The sequence below is a fragment of the Miscanthus floridulus genome, chromosome 7, assembly GCF_019320115.1.
Source record: "Miscanthus floridulus cultivar M001 chromosome 7, ASM1932011v1, whole genome shotgun sequence".
NCBI lineage: Eukaryota > Viridiplantae > Streptophyta > Magnoliopsida > Poales > Poaceae > Miscanthus > Miscanthus floridulus.
The window spans coordinates 116,212,772-116,224,501 of record NC_089586.1 but is presented as its reverse complement, the minus strand read 5'-3'; the positions used below and the strand labels follow the sequence as shown (position 1 = coordinate 116,224,501).

Below are 11,730 nucleotides of genomic sequence, written 5' to 3'. Positions count from 1 at the left end.
CGCGTCCACGGGAGCGGCAAACCAAAGCGCCGAGCGCGCGGCCCGGTCCTCATCCGTCTCGCTCGCGTGGCGTCCGACGCGGCCAAAAATTCCGTGGGCGCTAGGCAGTGTTTTTTTTTATCCGATCTGCACTGCACAGGCGACGACTTGTCACTGGGTTTCACGGTTCACGTCCATCTCAGCCGCGCGTCACCTAACGCTTTGACAAAACGGCGCCCCCAAGCACACGTGGACACCACCTAGTGGCTTCCAGATTAATCATCGCCCGTTTAATAAAATTGCTTCGTCAGCCTGCCGACCCGTCGCAATAATTTTTACCGACCCAGAGACAAATCCGGTGCTATTATTATTGTCCCGGCGGGTGTGCCCGGGTCAAGTCAGTCTCCACGGCAAACTAAAATCGGAGGGCCATAGCATCAGCGGCGGAGGGGGTGTCGCCGTTCGCCGGAGCAGTAGTAGTTTACTCATGGCGGCAGCGAAACGCGGGCGCACGCACATGACCCCGCCCCGTTCTTATCGGCGGGCCACTCACGCTTTAGAAAAATCAGCGAGCGCGACGTCCCCCGGCGCACGGCTGACAGCTGCGTGATGGGCGAGCAGGGCCCCGTCGGGCCCAGGACCTGTCGCTGCTCGGGACCGGATCGACAGGTCAGTTTCTGGCACGGTGTGGTGTGGGTTCCTATTCCTGGCTCCTGGGTGGATGGACATTGCGAAACGAATCGCGAATTGTGTGTTCGTCTGATCTGGAAATCTGGTCACTGAACGCCAGCCAAGCCAAGGATCCAGTTCTTGCATGTTTTCGGCAGCAAATTGGAGATGCTGCGAGTACCTCGAGATGTTGCTGTCCCTGAGCAACTTTACCGCTTAATTGAGCAGTAGCACGAGTAGTAATTGAGCAGTAGCAGAGTAGCAGCATGTGTGAAACTTTTTCTCTCTTCAATTGAACAGCTCCTCGTACGAGAAACGAGTTACTACTAAAATTTACATTTTTTGCAGTTACTCGAAAGAATCGTGAGCTGTTTTTGCGCTGCTGTTCTCTTCCTTTCCCTACGAATCCAGGTCTGGTTTTGTTTACACTTCGTCGTTCAATCATTTACCCGCTAAAAAAAATTGATTTATTTGCCAGCGACGACTCCGGCCTCAGCCCTCAGGGGGTCAAGAAAGCACCGCCAGAACGCTAAGCCGCGCGGTTCGCCGTCGACTCCCCGGTGAGGGCGACCAAATCCTAGCCCCGGGACGCCGGGGCCGGCCGGCCTGCCGCTGCACCGAGAGAGAGCCGTGGCGTGCGCACACGCTACCGTGGTGGCTCGCGCTGCCGGTCCTTTCTCGCCGGACCCGCCGCGAGCGAGCTCCTCTCCGCCTCTTTGTTGCCCCGATCGATGAGGATCAGAGAGCAGACTGCAGCACGGCGCGCCGCGCGACGAGCCGCTCCAGCGCCTCGCGCATCCACCAGTGCGGGCACCCGTCCATCACCTGCTGCACCGCTGCCTGTTCCATTCAATCCCGAGTGCACGGTCAGATGACATGTTTATATGAATTGGTTTTGTGCATTGGGAGCCGGTGTGTGCAGTGACGCGAGCAACGGATTGGTCTGCAGGAGAAGGAGAACTCACCCAGGTGCGCTTGCGGGACGCCATCTCGGGCCACTGGTGGAGCTCGTCGGCGACGCGGAGTGGGAACATGAACCCCTCGTAGGCCTGGTCCACGTAGCGGCGGCTCTTGTAGTGCCAGCAGCCGAGGACCGGCTCGGTGTCGCCGAGGACGCCGGCCTCCTCGAGGGCCTCGCGCCGGGCGGCCTCGTCCATGGACTCGTCCACCTCCCACCCGCCCTTGGGGAACATCATGCCGTGCCCCTTCTGGGACGTGATCACCAGCACCTCCAGCTCGCCGTCGCATGGCCGCACGCGGTACGGGATGCAGCCCACCACGATGCGCCCACCGGTGCTCTGGCTGTACCGCTGCAGCTCGCGCCCCTGCCTCGCAACCAGCACGGCCATGGATGCTGCTTCGTTCTCGGGCTTGCTTGCTGCTGAAGCGGATGCCCGGGTTGGAGCAGGAGCCCGGAGAGTGGGACAGATGGATGGAACGATGATGATGCTGCAGCTGCTGGTTTGCGGCCATGGAGCTGGGGATCATGGGATTTTATAGCGTGTCAAGTCGATGGAATGCTGTTGGTGGTGTAGGTGCCGAGTGATTAACTTTAAACTGAGTAACATGCGTGGGCCTGGAGTATGGACGCGAGGACTGGCTGCCGACGTGGACAAGCCGAGCGGGTCGGATCTTCTGTGGCGTTGCCTCAGCCTCAGATTGGTCCGTGGAGTTTTCACTCCAACCAGCGCTGGTCTGAATCAGATATGTTCAGTTTTCGTACAAGGCTTTATTAGTTTGTTGGATATTTTTTACTTCTGTGAAAAGTCGGCCCGATCGGCGGGCAGAATTTTGGCTGAAACTGGCTAAAAAACATTGTTCCGGATGAATTATTGTGAGAGAAAAACACTGTTCCGGCTAAAAAAAGAAGCTGAACAAGTCAAATATGGGGTAAGCCGAACAGGAGGCTGATTGGCATTCTAGACTTCTCTACTAATAAATAATGGTGATTTATTTTACTAGACCACATGTTATTTTCGGTTTTAATCTGGATAAGAGTTCTCTTTGGGTAAGCCACAAATCCGGCTTTGATGTGTGTACATAAAAGAATAATAGTCAGAGTTATTTATTGCAAGAATTTAATTATGTTTCATAATTTTTCAACTTCTGACGTTGTCTTGACACCCACATTTAATTTAGTTCTTTTAGATAATCGGCATCCACATCAGCTACCGACGGCAGTAACATTTTTTATATTTAAAATACATACACTAGATAGAATGTGAAATCTCACAGATAGATTAAGCCATGCATGAACCCACAACTCTATGATTGTACCAAAGGTATAATAGATTTCACATGTAATGATTTTGGGAAGCTAGCATACATATGTAAGAGATTTAACAAGATCAAAAACTACTTTTGCACACTAGTTCTAAAAGGTTGGGAACCTTTCGGTTTATCTTCTAGAATCTAGAAAATTGGTGTGTGAATTGGTTGATCTAAATCATGTCCTTTTCTATCTAGAACACAGGGGTTGGAATTTTATGAATAGCCAATATCTACTACATATACTAGAATCCTTTCAAAGTTTTGTTGTATTAAACCACCAGCAACCACTGTTGCTTTCCATTGAGACATCACCATGGACTATGGCCCTGTTCGCTTAGCTGATAAGCCAGGCTGAAAAGAACTGTTGGCTGATTTGTTGTGAGAGAAAAACATCGTTCGTTCGCTGAAAAAGTACAGCTTATAAGACAAACAAATAAGACCTATAAGCAGATATACAGTCAATTCTTAATAGAAACACAATAAATTAAGAGGATATATCAATAAGTAGTTTGAAAGTAGCCGTAATTCACAAAATCAGGTAGGAGCTGATACACGTACCTATCAGGAGGATCACTAGCTTATGAGCCACAAGAATTCTATTGTAAAGCCTCTTTCCATGTACGTTGGGTGATTCTAGCGTCCGGACGTCCGGCGCGGGAGTGCGTCCGGACGCCGGTCCCTTATGGAACCCTGCCCGCCCCCCGCGGACGGAACCCCGCCCTCCCCCGTGTATAGAATGGAACCCGCCCCCTGTCCTCCGCTCCTCACCGCGCCCCTGTCCCCCGTTCCCCAACGCGCACCGTTCTCCCACCGCGCTCCTGTCCTAAAAAGAGCATGAAACACTTCAACTGCAATATTGCAAAACATATGGAAAAACTATGTAGTGTAATATCGGGTTGTAAATACTACAACATCGAAAAAATATGTAGTGCAACATTGAAAAACATACACTACAACATCAAAAATATGTACTGCAACAATGAAAAAATGTATTGCAACATAAAAAAATATGCACTGTAACATCAAAAGACATGTACTACAACATCGAAAATTATGTGCTACAACATCAAAATTTATGTACTACAACATCTCAAGCAGTAGTACTACAACATCGCAAAATTATCTGTTGCAATGACCCAAAAATCCCATTGCAACATTCAAAAATCATCTGTTACAACATCCCAAACACCCATTGCAACACGGGAGAAATAACAAAAAGTGTACAAACAGCCCCTGGCCCATCACCTTCGAGCTCACCGGAGGAAGGAGGGAATAGGACCCCAGAGCTCGCCGAAACTCTAACCACTCTCGTGTCCCTCAGATCCAGAGGAGGAGGAGGTGGAGGAGGGTTCAGATCCAAAGAAGAATCGACCTACCTCGTCGGAGCCGCCGCCGTAGTCCTCGTCTCCGGTGAGGGTCGCATGGAGGTCGCAGAGGGGGGAGGGAGGGAGGGGCGGCAACGACCTGGCCCAGAGAACGGCGTGCGACACGGCAGAGTGGAAGCGGAGGAGAGGTGTCGGTGTTTTCAGACCACCGACAAGTAAATTTCTATTTGCGCGTCTGGCTCGGATGGTATGCTAAGAGGATACAAGGGTTTATACTGGTTCAGACGGAACGTCCTTATGTCCAGTTCGCTGCTGCTCGTGTAACTGGCACATGGTTTATAGTAGAGGTTACAAACAGACGAGAGAGGGAGAGGATCCCAAGTCTCTGGTAGAAGGAGTGAACGGGTGCTGAGAGCTCGCTTGCCGCTTAGCCGTGTGCTCTTGTCGTGCTCTTGTGTCCCCATCCCCCTTTCATGGGGCGTCCTGTTTCCCCTTTTATAGATGAAGGAAATGCGCGGGTTACAGAGGAGAAAAAAGGGAAGAACGAGAGAGAGAAGAAGGCTTCCATGATTGTCGGGTCCTTCTTCTCCTTTATGTGGGTCCCACCGATCTTGTAGGTGTCAACAAGGGTGGCTCCATGTCGCGGCCCTGTTCGTCACTGGTGCCATGGGCAGACATCATCTGCCGGTCAATGCGTTCCACTCTGTCCCGATGGACGTCGTGGTGAACTGACACGCCTGTCAGCGTCCGTACGAGGATTAGGCAGAACAATACCGGCACGTCCGACACTGTTCTTGATGTGAATCCCCAAGTATGGCCCGTCATGGCCACGAGTTACATCGAGGCGTGCCAGTATCTTCCCTGGCATTAGAGTTTTGACCCAGGCCCATACGCTTGGACCTAGAGTGGTTGGTAGCGGTATGGGTCCCCGTCGGACGAGACGGAACCCGCGCCCTCGAGGTCGGGTGAGACGGAGCCCGCGACCTTGGGCGAGACGGAAACTGCGTCCTTTGGGCCGGGCGAGACGGAACCCGCGGCCTCGAGGTCGGGCAAGATGGAGCCCGCGGCCTTGAACGAGACGGAACCCGCGTCCTTGGGGTCGGGCGAGACGGAGCCCGTTGCCTTGGGGTCGGGCGAGACCTTTTAATACGTCTCGAGCCATCTGGGGAAGTCAGCGTGGGCGCTAACTTCCTTGCTTTGGGTATCCCTAATATCGATACCCGACGACAGGGGGGAGAGCGGGCGAGTGGAGCGAGCGAGTGGGCGCAGCGGGTCACGGATAGGATGAGATAAGGCGCAAGGGCACGTCGAGTCGTTCCCGTGTGCGGGTTCGTCCGGACGGGGCGGATGCCCACACCATATCATTATCGTTTTTGTTTTGTTCCATAACCTTCTTTGTAGCCATGAAAAAAAAAGACAAATAACCACCACCCAGAGGAAGCATCACCATCATCCGATCCAATCAGGTCGACATCGCCGGTTCATATAGACCGTGTCCACCAAGGTCAGAGCAGAAGATGCCCATGCCCCCCGTCCCGGCCCTGAGATCGTGGATCTATTAGCAGATGATAGCGAACAAAAGCGCGTATCTGCAGGGCGAGTATGGCCGCGCGAACGTAACCCGCCCTTCGCAGCTGCTTCTCTTGCAGTCGCAGCTCTCGTCGTCGTCGGCCGAGCGTCGTCCAAACCGGCGCGTACGCGCATATGCACGCACACGCACTCTCCGCTGCCCAGCCCAGCTCTCCTCCTCCTATCACCTGCGTATCAGGCAGAATGATGGCGCTTCCTTGCCTTAGTTGACAACCTGAAAGTCCATGGGCGCATGGCCAAGTCCATCTTTTCCATGCATGGCTGCGGCCGGCATGCTCGCTAGCTCTCTCGTATAGTATCACTCCATTCCTTTGTCTATCACAATTCACATATTCACATCGTCACTGACGTCGCTGCTGCGCGTGTTGCCCGAGGTGATGCTAGCTTTGTTTATTATTGATTTATTATACGTACGTGGAAGTAAGTAAACCATTTGTGTTCAGTGATCATGCTTGCGAAGCAAGTTGCATCATCGGCCCCTGCTGGTTATGCTATTGCTAGCTATGCATGCTCGTGGTGCCCACGCCACATGTATGTGCTCACTACTGTATGTGTTCTGTGTTGTGCTGTGCCCGGTTCTCCTTTTGGCTTTTGCTTACTTGTGGATGTGGAGAACTGGAACAGTTGCGCAGCCGCCGGCCGATGAGACACCAATTCAAACGCACTGCTGGCTGCCGACGTTCTTCCCCTTTGGAAGGCTCTTGGATCAAACGAACTTGCATTGGTTAGCAATGGCGCATGCAACAATTATACAGCCTGTCCGCTTGCTCGTAAACGATCGTAAATTTCCAGCCGGAAACAGTGTTTTTCTCTCACACCAAACCAGCCAGCAGTAAATAATCCACGATACGATACGGCCTCCCGAACATGCCAATAGTAAATACACACACACACGCGCGGTACTAGACTCTTCGATCGGTTGGCCTTTTGGCCACCGTGTGTACGTACTATCTAATACCCCTTAGCCGTCATTACGTCTCCCGGCCAGTAGGATGTGAAAAGCCGTTACGTACTGACGACGAGACGCACGTGCGAGTAATGCATTTGCTCCATGGGTGCGAGTGTGCGACGATGATCTGTCGTCATTTCTGGCGTTGTCACTGACGTTGCGGCATAGAGTAGAAATCGTGCATAGTTCGTGTACACGCCCATGAAAACTGGTGGCTATGTTGCAGCCAGGTCCGGGGCCATAAAGCCTAAAGGCGCGCACAAAGCAATCGTTGGAGTTTCCCGCAGCTAGGGGTCGGTGGCAGTCGGGCATAGCAGCTAGTCCTCATCCGGTCAGTCTTCCTTCCTTGAATCCGGTAAATGGCTACGAAGTTGCAAGAAAACAATCACCAAAACCGCACCAAAGCAAGCACGATGTGATCGATCGAGTGTGACGCTGACGACCCTGTGCGCGCGAAATCTTTGCCGAATTCGCTGGTGGCAGCGCGGAGCAATACACGCGGGTGTGCTAGCATTTCGATCGAGAGCAGACGTGACAGCGAGCTAGCGATCGATCATATCGCGTCGTCATGCAGGGGAGCAAGCCAGCCGTTCATCAGATCGGTCAGGGGGACATGCCGCGCGGCGCTGCGACCCAGCGGCGCGACCGACGCGGACGTGCGCGCGGCCGGCCGATCCCGGCCTGCAGCTCCACCCACCGGAATCGAATTAAACACCGCCGTCGCCGTGGCGACCAATCGACGGCGCGGCCGGGTTCTGTGCTCTCGACAGGCCATGCGTGCCAAAAGTTGATCCCGGCCAGCCGGCCAGGCATGCCGATCTGGGCCTGTTGGCGTCGTGCACGGTCTCCGCCACCGCGGGCATGCAATGATGGAGGCGATCGAGATTGATGGCAGGATAGCCCAGCCGGCCGGTAGCTGCTAGCTAGTGAATGCTGAAAGATAAGCTAAAGCCCAAGCTGGGGCCACCGTACAGGCATGCGTGCAGCTGTTCGATCAGTTGTTGCGGGTGTATCTCCGCTTTGTTTCCTTTCGGTTTCAGGTCATGTCGATCGTGCCTTGGATGTGTCGTCATCGTCGTCTATGGGCGTGTTTGAGAGGGTGGCTGAGGCCGGCTCGGCCGTCCGTCGAACCCAGGCCAATCCAGATCTGCCCCAAGTGGTGCAACAACTCATGTTTGGCATGGAGTATGAAACGGACCAGGCCCATTTGGAATTGTGTTTGGTTCCAACCATGCAGCCGGGCTAAGAAGCCAACTAACTTCAACTACCAAACCAAGATTGTGTTTGGTTGTTGGCTGTCTCAGCCAGGCCCATAATCAGAATGCAAAAATACAGATATAGCAATGGAATGATCAAGAATTAGAGATCCATTACAACATGTTTGAATAATTAAACCATACAATTAGTAAAAGCACTAGGCCTCAGACAAGTTAACCATGGAGTCATAGCTACTCTACATAGTATCAATGAAGCAAGGCAAAATAATAACATCAACAGTCTAATTAGTAAGTGATAGTACTAGAAGAACAGATAGGAGATAGGTAACAGAAATGGATTACACAAATTAGTAAGTGGGGCAGCTCATCCATCATCTAGTTGTAGTCATCACAGACCTAAGTGGGGCAGTTGTAGTGCCCAGTATTGCCCACCTTCATCCATAGTCCAAACATCAAGATAACAAGTGAGGTGATTAACACATTCTTCCATCAACCAGGTTTACCATTACCATCAGAAGGAGTAATGATTTGAGCAAAAGCATTCTGAGGAACCGGATCATAGGGGAGGTGAGTTGTTGCTGCCACAGATGAATTCATATGTCTCACTGATATCTGAAAATCTCTAACAATCTACTCATAGTTACTATACTTCTTGTATATAGCATTTCTCTCCCCAAAAACTTGTTTGTTGCACTCATGCCAAGTGAGGTAAATCCCAGGAGTCTTCCCATAGAAAACAATATAGCAACTGGCAATTTCTGTGAAATAAAACAGTGGTTTAGCCTTAGTCAAATATAATGCATGAAACTAGACATGAGTGTGGAACTTGAAGATCTATGGTTTGTGATGAAACAAATCATTGATCTCAAGTCCCTCACAGATGACCAGCATCATCAAGTTCAAATCAACAGTTATGACATCACAGGCATTGTAAGAAAAGATTGGCCTTAGCTTTAAAATCTGGTGTTGTAATTCAATGGCTAAATCATTGGTGGCTGCCTTACAAATAAAAAACCAGTAGAACAACAAGTTACAAACTACAGGCAATAGAAGAACCAAACAAGTACAAATCCAAGGTCATGGCTGTCATGGAACTCATGTGCACGTCCATTCACTGCCATCAGCACAAGAAAGAAGGGGTTGTTGCTAGGAAATGGATGTGTCACGTGGATTTGATGACATATATAACAAATCATAAGAATCAAGTAAACAAGGCAGCCACCTCATGTACAAATTTTGCATCATAGGCCATTTAAAATCCCCACAGTTACCAATAATGCAAAGAAACAAATCAAACAGTTCACAAGTAAGAGATTAAACATCAAGTGGTCTCAAATAAAGTAGCAAACAGAGGCTACAAATTGTCATTTACAACAACATGTTCTGCCCAACAGTTCTAGGCTCAAATGCCTACCATGGTGCCCTCTAGCACATATTGTTAGCCACCCTCCTAAGAAAGAACCCAAAAGGACAAGTGTGGGTTAGCCAAGTAACCTGCACAAAATACCTATAGCTCAACTGTAGTCAAAAGAGAGAGAGTGGGTGAGGAAGATGGAGGAACTATACATCTCGACAGTCAACCCTCTCAATGCACAGCTTGCCAACATGTACAGGAACTACATGTAGTAGTTTTTGGCCAGGTAGTTCCTAAGCCAAATGTCCCTATGGCTGCCACTCATGCCTACAAAGTCCCTGCCTTGGGCCTTGTTTTCTAGCAGGTAGGTGTAGGCAACTATCAGTGCCTCCTCAGTAAAGCCATGCATCTCCATCACATCAAGGTAGAGGTTAGTATCAACATGGGCTGCTCCAGTCTCCCTAAGAGCATTGGCAATATTGTTGACAACATCAGACATGTTGGTCAACATAAGCATCTCATCCTCACTGAAGTCGTCTCTCTTCCTCTTTCCACCCATAACTGAGGAGAGGAGCTCTGTGGCCTTGCTACTGCATCCTACATCAGTGTGGGTCTTCTCAGCTGGCACATGGGTAGAGGAAGGACCCTCTACCTTCGAAGCAACACTATCAGCCTGGTTGGCCCCTAGGGCTTCACCAGAAGCAAGTGCAAACCTACTAGTGGCCATAGCATGGCTAAAGATGAACTCCATCTCAGTGTAGAACCTTATAAGGCAGTTTAAAAACTCTGCATCTTTAGGATGGTCCTATATTAAGGGGGGAGGGTAGAGTTTTAGACAAGTAATTGAAAAACAGGTACAAGGAGACATAGGAAAAGAAATCAAAGTTCTACCTTGCAGTGGACAAGGTAGTGCTCCTGCTCAAGAATGATAGCATTGGTGTCACTATCCCATAGTGCCCCACTTAGGTCCTTGAGATTACAGACCCTAGACAACTTCTGCCTCCACTTCGTCAGGTGGTTGTACACTTGAGTTGGTGAAAGCTCTAGTTTGGTTTTGGTGAATTGATAAAACCCTAAGTACTAACCTAGTTTATCAAGTGATCATCAGATAGGTAGCACATTTCAAGTGGTAAAGCAAATGAAGATCATGACATGATGATGGTGATGCCATGGTGATGATCAAGTGCTAGGACTTGAAAAGAAGAAACATAAAAACAAAAGGCTCAAGGCAAAGGTATAAATGGTAGGAGCCATTTTGTTTTGGTGATCTAAACACTTAGCGAGTGTGATCACGTTTAGGTTCGATAGCCGTACTATTAAGAGGGGTGAAACTCGTATCGAAATATGGTTATCAAAGTGCCACTAGATGCTCTAACTCATTGCATGTGCATTTAGGATCTAGTGGAGTGCTAACACCCTTAAAAACATTTGTGAAAATATGCTAACACATGTGCACAAAGTGATACACTTGGTGGTTGGCATATTTGAGCAAGGGTTAGGAACTTCACCAGCGGAGTGTCCGCTCGTAGTGTGCGTACAGTCCGCCGGTGCCACTGGCACCCTAGATAGAAAAGACGAAGATCACTGTAAGTGACCGGACGCTGGTGTCTGAAGGACCGACATGTCTGGTCAGTAGCAGCAGAAGAAGCGCAGCATCGGTCGTCGACCGGACGTTGGCGCTGAAACAACCGAACGCTGGCTGGCTACGTTTGGTCACACTAACATGGTCATGCATAGGGGAGTCGCTGTGTGACCGGACGCTGGGTGAGTCCGATCAAGCATGACCGGACACGTTCGATCGTGAAAAGTCGTCTCTAGATGCTTACTGGAAACGACCGGACGCTGGGGTTCAGCATCCGGTCACTTTGAGCTACTACGTCCGGTCATCACTTGACCGTTGAGATCGGGCGATCAACATTTAAAGAGAGGGGGCATGTGGCACGCATTGCATGACCGGACACTGAGGTCCAGTGTCCGGTCACCCCGTGTTGTGCCCAGTGAAGGAGCACAACGGCTCTATTTTATGGGGGCCTCTATTTAAGTCCCATGGCTGGCTCAAGCTCACTCTCTTGGCCATTTGTATTGACATAGCATCCTTGTGAGCTTAGCCAAAGCCCTCCCGCTCATCTCCATCATTTATTCATCATCTTTGTGAGATTGGGAGAGAATCCAAGTGCATTGCTTGAGTGTTTGCATCTAGAGGCACTTGGTGTTCGTGTTTTGCTGTGGGATTCACTTGTTACTCTTGGTGGTTGCCACCACCTAGATGACTTAGAGCAGCGAGAATCATTGAGCGGAGGGTGATGATTGTCTCTGGCTCTGATCATGGTGATTGTGAGAGGTTCTCGACCTTTCCCTGGCGGAGAGCCAAAAGGT

At 50.5% G+C, this 11,730-nt stretch overlaps 1 pseudogene; it reads right to left on the bottom strand.

The window, feature by feature from the left end:
* Positions 1-915: 915 nt before the first annotated feature.
* Positions 916-2,359, bottom strand: LOC136464391 (nudix hydrolase 18, mitochondrial-like; annotated as a pseudogene).
* Between the last annotated feature and the right edge of the window lie 9,371 nt (positions 2,360-11,730).